This window comes from Gymnoscopelus braueri (assembly GCF_963280865.1).
Source record: "Gymnoscopelus braueri genome assembly, chromosome: 3".
Classification (NCBI taxonomy): domain Eukaryota; kingdom Metazoa; phylum Chordata; class Actinopteri; order Myctophiformes; family Myctophidae; genus Gymnoscopelus; species Gymnoscopelus braueri.
In genome coordinates, this window is record NC_137612.1 from 21202348 (window position 1) to 21214849 (window position 12502).

Sequence of the window (12502 nt, forward strand, 5' to 3'; positions counted from 1 at the left end):
TCTATTCCGAGTTCTCTGTGTTTTGAACCACAATCATATGCATAGAGAGTTCCACACTCTGCCTTTTGTCTCCCTGCTGCTTGCCTGGCCAGATGGCTGAAACCTCCTGTGCCTTGCTACATTTTAAACTTGGCCAGTACTAATAAACATAGTAAGAATATGGCCAGGTAGGGTCCCTCCAACGCTTCTGAATGCATGGTCACAAACCCTGGCGATTGATACGTTTTCACACACTTTTCCAGATGCACCCAGACTTTGTGTCATGGATCCTTTCACGCTCCTTTGGGGTTGTGATGATCTTTGTGGTTAACTACAATGATTCATCAGTGGAAATATAGAAAGTGTGAATTTAAATAGTTTGGTTGATGGGCATATAAACTATAATTAATTCCATTCATTCACAGAGTGTGAGCACTAGCCTGGAAACCAGATGAATCTGTTAGAGCGAAATCATTTTCACATTAGTGATTAGTATGGACATGCCAGGCTACAGTATGTGAGCACTGCCATGGAAGTCATTCTAGAAGTAGTGTTGTAATGTGGGGGTACAGATTACATACAGTACTGAGATACCTGTATGTCTTGTTCAAGACAAGGGCATGGTCGTGCACAGAATCATTATTCACAGAGTCATTATCATGTCAGTATCATGGTCAAAATCATGTCAGTATCATGTCAGTAAGATGGTCAGTATCATGGTCAGTAAGGACGAACTGCCATCTCAATCGGCCTCATGATGGCGCTACAACAGCCCACGCACGCACACACACACACACACACACACACACACACACACACACACACACACACACACACACACACACACACACACACACACACACACACACACTCTCTCTCTCTCTCTCTCTCTCTCTCTCTCTCTCTCTCTCTCTCTCTCTCTCTCTCTCTCTCTCTCTCTCTCTCTCTCTCTCTCTCTCTCATCATATCAGTATCATGGTCGGTTCATGGGTCAGTATCATGGTCAGTATCATGGTCATCATGTCAGTACATATTTGGGATGGCCTTTGGTGGAGGACAGACTTCATATTTCCCTGCTGTCTTTTGTCAGAGGCATTATTTCATCCAGGGTCCCGGCTGTCCTGTATGGCCGGCTGAAGTTTAGCTCTGATGAACACACCTACAACACCAGACATTCATCACAAGGTTTCTTTACGCTTCCCATCTAAACAAAAATTCAATGCAACACACAGTAATGTAGAGCAATGAAGGAGCTGCAAAGTCTTCCATCACAACTCATACAGGCAACAAGTAAATCGAAAGAAGATTCACTTGTTGCCTGTAGAAATTAAAGAAATATCTTGTGGAATCTGCTTTTTGATTACGGCTAACTGCACACTTTTGTTTAATGTTTTTACAGTATTTATAAACCTGAATTTGTAACTATGGTTGTTGTTGAGGTATCATTAAGATGTTAAATTTATGCAATAATTTAGGCTACTACACCATAAAATTGAGATTGATTATTATTTGTTGCCATTTTGGATGTATTTTAAGTGTTTAACAGTTTTTTGATACTGTCATGTAAAATGTTTTCATGTTATGTAATGTAATGTAATTTATTTCTGTGTGGACCCCAGGAAGAGTAGCTGCTGCTAAGGTGCTCCGAGGAGAACATTTTTCTGTCTTAATTTGTTCTTAGTCAATGGCACATTTAATTTGTATGGAAATTATTAAGTCAACTTAAGCGGACAGGAAAATCCTGATAAAAAAGAATGCACAGGCAATGTCACATCTGGGCCTTTTCCTCTCACATTGGAGATGCTGGATATATCCAGAAAAAGCATTATTGCTGAACTCACTGCTCCTCTGTGCAGCCCTCCATCACACGTGTACTATTCTGGAGATGGAAACGCTCTCTCGATCAGTCAACATTACAAGCGTGGAGCAAGAAGTAGTGGAGCTGTGGTCCAAGCTGGGAGGAGCATGCTCCACTCCAAGCTAGCATGGATGACCTGCTGTCTCGCTCTACGTATCAAAATCTTAAGCTCCTTACACACCGGGGGCGATTTTTTCATGCAAATAATACGTTTTTTTTTTAAAAAACGTATAGTCAATGCAAGCTTCCATGGAGCGAAAACGCGAAAAAGCGAAGCGAAAAAGCGTCTTTTAATTATTCGGAACGAGTCCGAATTTTGCGTATATTCGCATAATCGCCGGTGTGTAACAACCTTAAGAGTGCTTGGACTTTCCGAGGGTATTGAATGCAAGAATCCAAAACAATCCATGGAAGAATTATTCAAGGAGATAGATGGAGATGTGCTGCCAGATTACGGCCCTTAATTAGACAGATGCCATTGCACGGTTAAACCCAAGTCCTGGCCTTGAAAGCGAAAGTGCTACAATGTTCCATGGAACACCACAATTATGACCTATCAAGACCACAACATCAAGTGTTATGAAGACCTCAGCACTTCTGTTGCAAAAAAGCAAGCTGCGTTCAACCAACTGAAATCCCTCTGTTCCATAAGATATAATTCGGAACGTCCAACCCTGCCCGGCTACCCTACCGACAACGGCGTCTTTGACCCCGCAGGGAAAGGCTGATATGTTTTGCAAAGAACACATTGATTGCATAAAAGTATAGACTAATTAATGATATGACTAGTGATTCAATTGGACTTTACATAGTTTCCGGGGTCTTGTTTTATTTGTTTCTTTTGAACTCGATTATGTAATAATAACAATAAGCTAAGTTCACTCTGTTTTGTTTATACGTTTTATATGATGTTGGTTTGGGGCTCTAGTTTTATTAGTATCCTTTCATTTCAGGCCATTATTGAAATTCCCGGTCTGTGGCTTTATTAATTATATTGTTTACAAGGGTTTATCCTATATCCTATACTTTCATTCAGCACACATGGCCCACTGTATTAGGCTCTCTTAAATTGTTGGATTCTTTCTCTTCGAATGAGCATATGCAGACCTACACATTTGATTATGTGGACTCCTAAATATACCACTCTCTTTACACATATACATGTTACCTCCACCAGGCCAAAAGGCTAGGAGGCGGAGATTATATTTTCGCCCCTGTCCATCTGTTTGACTGTCCATCCGTATGCGTACTGCTAATCGTGGACTCCAACACTGTTTGACCGATAGGCATGAGTCATGACACTTTGCATGCACACTCCCAGTAGGCCAAGGATTCAATTTTGCCTCATGGTGGCGACGGCAGCACTAAGAGGCTGCTTCACATTTTGGCCTATACCTCTTGAACTGTAGATCATACAATAATTTCTTCCACCCCTGGATTACTTGGATCATGGCGCAACTCCCAAAAACTCACAGAACAAATTGGTACACATTAGCTATGGATCGTTTAGATTGATCAAGGATTGGCTTTCAAAGTTTGCGGGCGGGGCCCAGTTAAATTGGCCAAAATCATGAGCGCATCTACCCCGAATTTGATTCACAAGTTGAGGGGTCTGAAATGTTTCCTTCTGGTGCTTGTTAAATTCTGTTCTTTTCCTCAAGAATCACCATAGAATTGATATCATTAGCCCAACCGGTCAATAGTTTTTTAAAGAGTTTGTGCTCCAGCTCAAACTCAAAGTAAACAACATCCTTGTGCGTCACGCACTTATATTACAAAGGTCCCTACCTAAGCAACAAAAGTACTACTGTATTGTGACAGTGCTGTGCATTATTAAAAGTGCATTATTAAAAGTGTATTACACACTAATTTGGATAATTTGTACTGGCAACTTTATTTTACATTTTTGTGCCTTTTGGGTCTGCTCCCATCAAACTCAACAGCCTACAAAACAACTTCGCCTTTCTATTGAATGCGAGCAGGGTGGAGAGCAACTGTATTTCTGTCAGAGAGATATAAATGAGAAAAACTATGTAGGCATAAAAAAAGGCACTTTCTCATTCGAGCAGGTGCTCGGGCACACGTTGGCTCCTATGTGTGCATGTGTCAGATCTGCTTGCCTCTTCACCCCTCTTGCTCAATTTTGCATCCATCCACAAATCACAACTCAATTATTTCAGTTTAAATTTGGAATTGACTCTGGGACAACTTCACCCCCACTGTGTCATGGCCAAAAACTTTTGTAAAATAATCGACCTTTCACTTTTCCATTTCTTGACTCTCATTTAAATCATAAAGATGAAGAGTCTGGGACTGGTGAATATCGATTTGATAAATGATCACATGTTGTGTAGTTTACTGCTGTGGATGAAGACCTTTAAAAGCATGTCATCAACTCAGTAGTAGCATGTCTCATTAGCACACTATAGTGAGTGAGTGAGTGTGTGAGTGTGTGTGCATGCGTGCGTGTGTGCGTGTGTGCGTGCGTGCGTGCGTGGGGGACTGCAATGCATTTCTGGCCTGAAAAAGTGGCGCTTCTGCTAGAAGAGTGTAAACAATCATTTCAAACCTCCCATTTAAAAATTGATGCCTTTGTTATGGGGGTGAAATCATACTGTATGCCCTCCATGTATCACCCCTAACTGCTCCTGGAGAGCATGCACTATACGCTACGTTGATCTTTCAGTTATCAGCCAACGAATAAATGAATATATGAATATGTCAGACCCTTAAGGCAGTGTATATCAACCTTTTTTGTGCCAAGGCACACCTGGCATAGCCAAATGATCCCAGGGCACACCTAGATATACGGTATATATATATATAATTATATGTATATATATATACACACACACACACACTAGGGGTGTGCCGATACACTAATTTCATGAAACAATACAATACGATATTGGGCACACAACTTCGATACGATACGCACTTTTTTATTATGAAATCATATGGGGGAGAAAAAAAGCAAATGCAAACAAATATTTCTGTTTTTGCATTATTCAGACATGCAAACTTGTAGCTTTTCAGCTTCCACTAGCCGTTTTGAATCCAAATAGGAAAATAGTGTGACACCTGACCCGAAAAAAAATAGCATGTTGTCACCCTTTTCACCTCAGGGCTGTTTTGTAAAAAAAATATATATATATTTTTTCAAACCTTCTTCAAACGGCGCGGCACACCTCAGCAGTAGCCCCGGCCCAAAATTGGGACGTTTGCCAGGGTTGATATACACTGCCTTAAGCAAACATGTTTTACAAAACGCCACGGCAAAAGGCCCTTATTTCAGTGGCCATTATAAATAGCTTTTTTCCATGACATGCATTGAACGTAGTTGTGTGTCAAGGGGCTATGAACTACCCATTGACAGTAGCATGGCTGAAGCTAGCCTGGTTTATGTCCAAGCTGAAAACACACTTTTGCTTGCAACACAGCAGTGCTTACGTGTTTATTAAACCAAGTTCATTTGTCCCAGCAGGTTTGGCTAAACAGTGTTCCTGCCAATCAATCATCATTAGAGAATAAACACACTGTTCGTTGTCTATGAAGATGGATGAGTCTTGAGACTTCGTCATTATGTTATAAGGTTTTGACTGGGAGAAAATCCATTTATTTCCAGTCTGTTCAGTATACCTATTTTCCTGGTTCATAATGACTGGTTCATGCTGTAGTAGGAGACCACAGACAAAAAAAAATCTAAACCTCACCCAAATGATTGGCCTACAATAATATTGTTTCATCTTACCTCCTTTGTCACTCACATAATGAACTCATGGTTATGGTAAAGAACATTCCAATGAAAAAACATCTCGTTGCTATCGGGCTGAAACCAGCTAACTCCATTTTCCCCATAAATCAGTGATATTGAACACCCTTTAGGTCTGTGTGTTGATTAAAAAAATATTGCACCAATGAAAAGTATTAAAAAGTGCTTCTGACAAAACCAGCTAACTCCATTGGATCCTCAAACTTTCTGCTAAATCAGCTACGTCCACCAAAGGGGAGTTAGCTGGTTTTGCTGACTCCAGGCTCCACCCCCTTTTGACCTCCAACCTCATTGTGAGCTTGGAGGTCCATTTAGCTGTACTTATCAATGATGAACAAAACCTCCTAACTCCATTTTTTTTGTCATTTCCTGAAAAACGAACATTTTGCAGTTAGCAAGAAATTGAAAACCAGGTTTACAAACATAAGCCTCATGGTGAATGACACTCTATTCACATCCAAACATGAAGTGAGTAAAATCCTCAACATATTCTTCACGACCATAACCTCAGATTTGGTTGAAAAACTACCCCCTCACTCTGGGTGCTATGGTGAAGAGCATGTTGACTCATTTTACGAAAAACAGGGTGTACGCAAAGATGATTTTAAACTCTCCCCTGTGAAAACAGAAGAGGTGTTTAAAAAATTGAGTGCTCTTCATCAACACAAAGCCACAGGCCTCGACAATATCCCCGCCAAATTTCGAAAAGACTCGGCCGCCTCCATTGCTCCAATCATTACCCACATAATAAACCTCTCCATCATACAGGGACGGGTCCCTAACGATTTAAAAAAAGCAAGGGTGACCCCTCTGTACAAAAAAGGAAACAAATTAGACCCTGGCAACTACCGCCCTATTTCTATTCTTAGCTCCATCTAGAAAGTCATGGAAAAAATAGTCTATGAACAGGTCGATAAGTATCTTGCCGAAAAAAATCTAATCTACAAATTCCAATCTGGTTTCAGAACAAACCACTACACTGACACATGCCTTCTCTATTTGAACGACTCTATCAAACAAGATGTCGACAAGGGCAAATATTGCGGCATGGTCATGCTGGACCTCCAGAAGGCCTTTGTCCAATCACCCAATTATGATCAATAAGCTCAAAGCAATAGGTTTTGATGATACGTCAGTGAACTGGATGAGATCCTACCTGGAAGGCAGGGAGCAAGTGGTGGAAGTAAACGGCACCCAGTCCCCCCCCCCTCCCTGTGACTTGTGGTGTCCCACAAGGAAGTATACTAGGACCTTTACTGTTCCTGATATATGTGAATGACATGTCATCGGCCTGCGACTGCAAGCTGTTCCTGTTCGCAGATGACTCGGCCCTGCTAGTCTCGGACAGGGACAGGCTGCAGGTTGAGAAAACTCTCAGCTCCGAACTCAACAAGATCTGCATCTGGCTCTCTGACAACAAACTTTCATTACACCTGGGTAAAACTGAATCCATCCTCTTTGGGTCCAGTCCTAACCTTAGCAAGGCAGAGAGTTTCACGATCAAAGTGGGTGATGATGTCATCAAAAGCAGCCTGATCTCCAGAGATATACGTAACATTGCACGGATCCAGTGCACTTCATTCCGTGGATAGTCGCCTAGAAACCCCGAAATTGCGTGCATATGTACGGCGAGTCCCACGGTGGGCGTAACCAGTCGCAACCCGGAAAAACCCGGAAGCAGAGCAGTCCCCACAACAAAATTTACGATTCTGTGCCTATCGGTACATAACTCAAACGGCGCTGAGTAGGCACAGGCGAACGTCACACCGTTCAGGACGGCAACTCGGTCGCCTTAGCTCCCTCGGTGGTCCTTCACGGGGTGACAGTTCGCCTGTGACTGCGCGCCTCCGAAATGGTTTTGTCACAAAGGGAGCGCCGTACATATGCACGCAATTTCGGGGTTTCGAGGCGACTATCCACGGAATGAAGTGCACTGGATCCGTGCAATGTTACGTATATCTCTGGAGATCGGGTTGTCAAAAGAAAGGATGAAATTACCTACCTGGGCTCCATCTTGGAGGCAAACCTCTCTGGTAACAAAAACGCCGAAAAAGTGATCAAAAATGTCAACCAAACAACACGCTATTTGTGGAGGATTGATCGCCTAGTCAGTAAGAATACTCTGAAGATTCTTGCAGGGGCCCTCATTCAAGGTCATTATGATTATGCATGCACTTCATAGTATCACAACACCTCCAAGGCCTTAAAAACAAGGCTCCAAACATCCCAAAACAAACTTGTAAGGCTACTTCTTGGCCTCAATCACAGAACCCATCTAACCCCTGCTCATTTTGCTAGGATTGGGTGGCTTAGGGTTGAGGACAGAGTACAGCAACTTGCTATGGGCCTGGTCTTCAAGATACACCACAACATTGGGATCCCCCTGTATTTGTCAAAATACTTCCAAAATGTTAATGCAGTCCATGATCATAACACCAGAGGCAGCTCCACAAATCATGTTCAACCCAGATTTGGCTCAACTAAGGGTATGAACTCGTTCTCATGCTATTCATCAAAAATGTGGAATGCCCTACCAAAAGGAGTAAAGGAGTGTAAAACCCTACTCACTTTCAAAACTACCCTAAAGATACACCTTCAGGAGGCTGCAATTCGAAAATGGCCCCTGTCTAAGTCTTAACCTACCCCCCCCCCCACCCCCCCCCCCTCCTTCATTTTCCTCTTTTGTATATATATATTTTTTTTTCTTCTCTCGTCATACCAGTAACCTGAAAGCTGATTGTATGACATTCTGTATAGTAGTGTGTATATCTGTCTGCCTCTTATATGACATCATGATTTGTGTGCATGGGGTTCTCATCTTAAACAAGCTTAGTGCTTAATGAGAGTTTCCAGTTTAGTAGACCTTGTATTGTGAATTTGTACTTCCATGTACTGTTATGTACTGTCATGTACTATTCTCATGTCTTTCTAAATAAACTACATCAATCAAAAAGCTGGTTTCTGCCTGACAGCAGAGATATATATCATGCCTTAAATTGTAATAGCACAGAATTATGGCATGGTGGCTTATTGTGGAGCTTACAATATCCGCAGTAGGTGAACAAGTGCTATGGTTTTGAACATTATGGAGAAATGCTACAGTATATAACATCAGTCAGAGTGAGGTCTTCAATTCAGCTTGGACTTGAATCAAAGTGTTGCTACTCTGTGAGAGAGGTTCTCTGTGCTTTTAGTAAGGCTGTGTGTATGCATGCGTACATTTTTCCCTTGTAACTGTTCTGCATCCCTCAGGCTTATTCCTAGAACCCAGCTTGTTTTAAGCACATGCAGTAAAGTGCCAAGTTACAGAGTAGTACCCCCCCTCTCTCTCCCTCTGCCTGTCTCCCTGTCTCTCCCTCTCTCTCTCATGTCACACAAACGTGCACGAACGTATGCGTGCACACGCACACGCACACGCACACGCACACGCACACGCACACGCACACGCACACGCACACGCACACGCACACGCACACGCACACGCACACACACACACACACACACACACACACACACACACACACACACACGCACACACACCAGCACCAGCACCAGCACTAGCACCAGAAAATTATCCCCCTCTCCTTACATAACTCGTGGTATGTGTTACAGCACCAATCGTTAATAAACATGCCAAGCTACCGCAGATCAATTTAAGGGTAAGGAATGGCCTCTTCGCAGATGCGGACTACGAGTTGCAAAGAAAACAACATAAAATGCGTTGAAAAGTCTTGACCTGACACTGCGGGAGGTCAACTAGAAATAGGACGACGCATCTTGTATTAACCATTTAAGCCCATACTACAAGCTTGTGTCGCAATGTGACGCGCTGTCAGTTTTGAAAAGTTTTGCAATTTTTGGAAAATGTTCACCAACAGTGACCAAAATGTGTCCAAAATAAGGAGGCCCTGGCCTCCTTATTTTGGATGTGGTTAATGGACATGAGGAGGGCTACACAAGACTGTGTAAAAGGTTGTAATCTATTTGCATAATCCTAATGGTAAACAAGTATACACTGATCTTTGGTAGTGACCAAAGATGAAAGAGTTAAAGCAATCAAAGTGTCCGTGATGCTGGAAGCATTGGGATCTGATTACTACTGGTGCCTCCAGAGCAAGCTATCAAAGTACCCTTTCTTGCACTGGACTGCGCTATACAATTTCACTGCTAAGCATTCTGATACTCTATAGGCATGCAGGCACCCTGGCTATCATATTCACTGTACTCACATGGAAATAAGGGCAAATGGAAAATATCCATTGTTAATGTCTTCCAGGACTTTATTTCTTTTTTTTAAATTGCAATGTTTTATAAGGGACTAGTTATAATTCAATACTGATTGATATTTTATTGAGTTGCATTTTATCCATCATAAATGGAACAATTTATTCAGCACAGGAGAATTCCAAGTGTCCTCCAGGGTTTTATTAATTAAGTAAAGATTATGACATACTGTACAGTATTTTTAGCATATGATATGCTACTCCTCCATGTTGAGTGATTTATTGATCTCGCTGTACCTTCTGTTGCCTATCATATCCCCCAGAGGGCTTGGTAAGGTGGAACCAGTAAATCGGGTTCCACTCAACATAGAACCTTGTTTGATTTCCCAGAGTGCCCTATTCTCCCCCTAACCCAGTTAGTGTATCGCTCATCTGTGCTATCTTACACAGACAGCCATCGCGGACAGCAGCTATGGGTTTCAGAAACATCACATGCCAGATTCCCAGGCCCAGTGGACCGAAAACATTTGGACTGATTGTTCATAGAGGCAGAGGCAGCATTTCAAGGACGGACAGTGACATAGCGAAGGAAACAGGTTTATGAAAATGGGCCTTGATTCTGGGGAGGCTTTTATGTCCACGTGTCTGAATTAGCAGTGTAGTACAGAGTGAGCAAGCCTCATTCTGTCCAATCAGCACGGCAGAGAGGGCCTTAATGAGGTCTCCTGGGAGGTGTAGTGTTTTTTATTAATGTGATGGTATGTCAGACTCCAGAGATCTGCTATGTCAGCCAAGGTTGGCTCCTGTGTGTTTTGAGTTGGTATTTTTTTTTGTTCATTGACAGAAGTGGGACAGAGCTGTAAGAGGTGAACAGTAGTTATGAAATGTGTGAAATGTCAGGGGAAGCGCCTTAGTTTGGGAGAGGATGGATAGCCTGCATATGCAATGCATGCATGCATGCATGCATGCGCACACACGCGCAAACACGCATGCATGCGTGTGTGTGTGTGTGTGTGCGCATGCATGCATTGTATATGCATATGCAGGCTACTCATCCTCTCCCAAACCACGCACGCACGCACGCACGCACGCACGCACGCACGCACGCACGCACGCACGCACGCACGCACGCACGCACGCACGCACGCACGCACGCACGCACGCACGCACGCACGCACGCACGCACGCACGCACGCACGCATTCTTGAGGACTCGCACATACCAATAATTATGACTCCCCATGTTTCTTTGTACTCTGAGTGCAATTTGAAGGTGGCACATGTTCAGATAATTATGCATTCTATATCATCATTATTCTCGGTCATGGCATTTACCATGCAGGATGGTCCTAAAACACGCGTCCTGAAGTACACATAACAGAAAGAGTTCACGGTCAGGACAGTATAATCATCCCAAGATAACACCTCACAAGCAGGCATGCAGTTATACTTCCAAACAGGAGGGCACGTTGTGCTGATGATGTTGGCCCGTGCTCCTATTCTCAGTGGCAGGCCTCCTGAGAGCAGAGCAACGTCCTACATCTGGCTTCTTTTTCCCAGGTCAATATTTCATAGTGATAAAAAGCCACTGTGGCTGCGGTCCGTGGGTGGAGGGAGAGAGGGGGAGGAATACCAGGGCACCGGTGAAGTAGATGAAGAAGAACAGGCGAGGGAAAGGAAAATGCACAAGTAGACAAAATCCTTAACGCTTTAAAGACATGCAGCTTCATCAGATGCAATCCGTGGATTCAAGAGTTTAGACAAAACACTTTATCTTGCACTGTGAAAAGGACGTAACGTCTTTCTTATCAGTGATGTTCACATGGCAATGAAAGAGTTTTATCTGTGGCAAACCTTTGTTGCACTGTTTGTTTTGCAGAATTATATACTGTAGATTCTCAAGGCATCATTTGACCTCATTGTGGAGTGCCCTGGTTTCAGTTTTGATTTGCTTAGGTTGTTATACAAATTGATAAATGCATCAATGTGCACATTAGCGTAGGGTGATACCTAAAGCTCTGTTCCCCTGCCCTACCTTTCCTTACCCTAGGCCTTGAGTGAGGGAGGAGATAGATTACAGGACACAATGCCTTCAGAGTTAGGAAACAAGCTCAGGTTCCCTCAGTGTCTCATTTGACAAACATTAGCTCCAACCTTTGCTCAAACAGAACCTATTCACAGTCTTGCAGAACCGTTGTCGTGATTTGACTTTAATTGCTCCCAAAAGGTAGTTCAGTTTACGTGAGTAGCCTGAAAGCAGTGTTAGGAAGTGACCTGATAGGTGTCACTGTGCATTAACTATGAAAAGCTTCTCCTATCAGTAGTCAATGTTTGCTGTTCCAGGGATTTTAGTCAGTGACAGTCTACTACGGTACTGACAGACTGTCATAGCTCATACTGTATGGGCTCATCATTAGGACCAGGATCCAATTAAGCAATCGATGACCTATATCCCAGTAGGCAGTGGGGCAGTTTCATGGGGTTGCAAAGATCCCATCTCCCTCTGTGGTCAAAGTATCACATGGCATCCACACCCCGTCATGCCTGGTTTGGCCAAAACAGAGCCCCAAATGGAAAACCATGCACGCGCACACACACACACACACACACACACACACACACACACACACACACACACACACACACACACACACACGCGCGCGCACACACA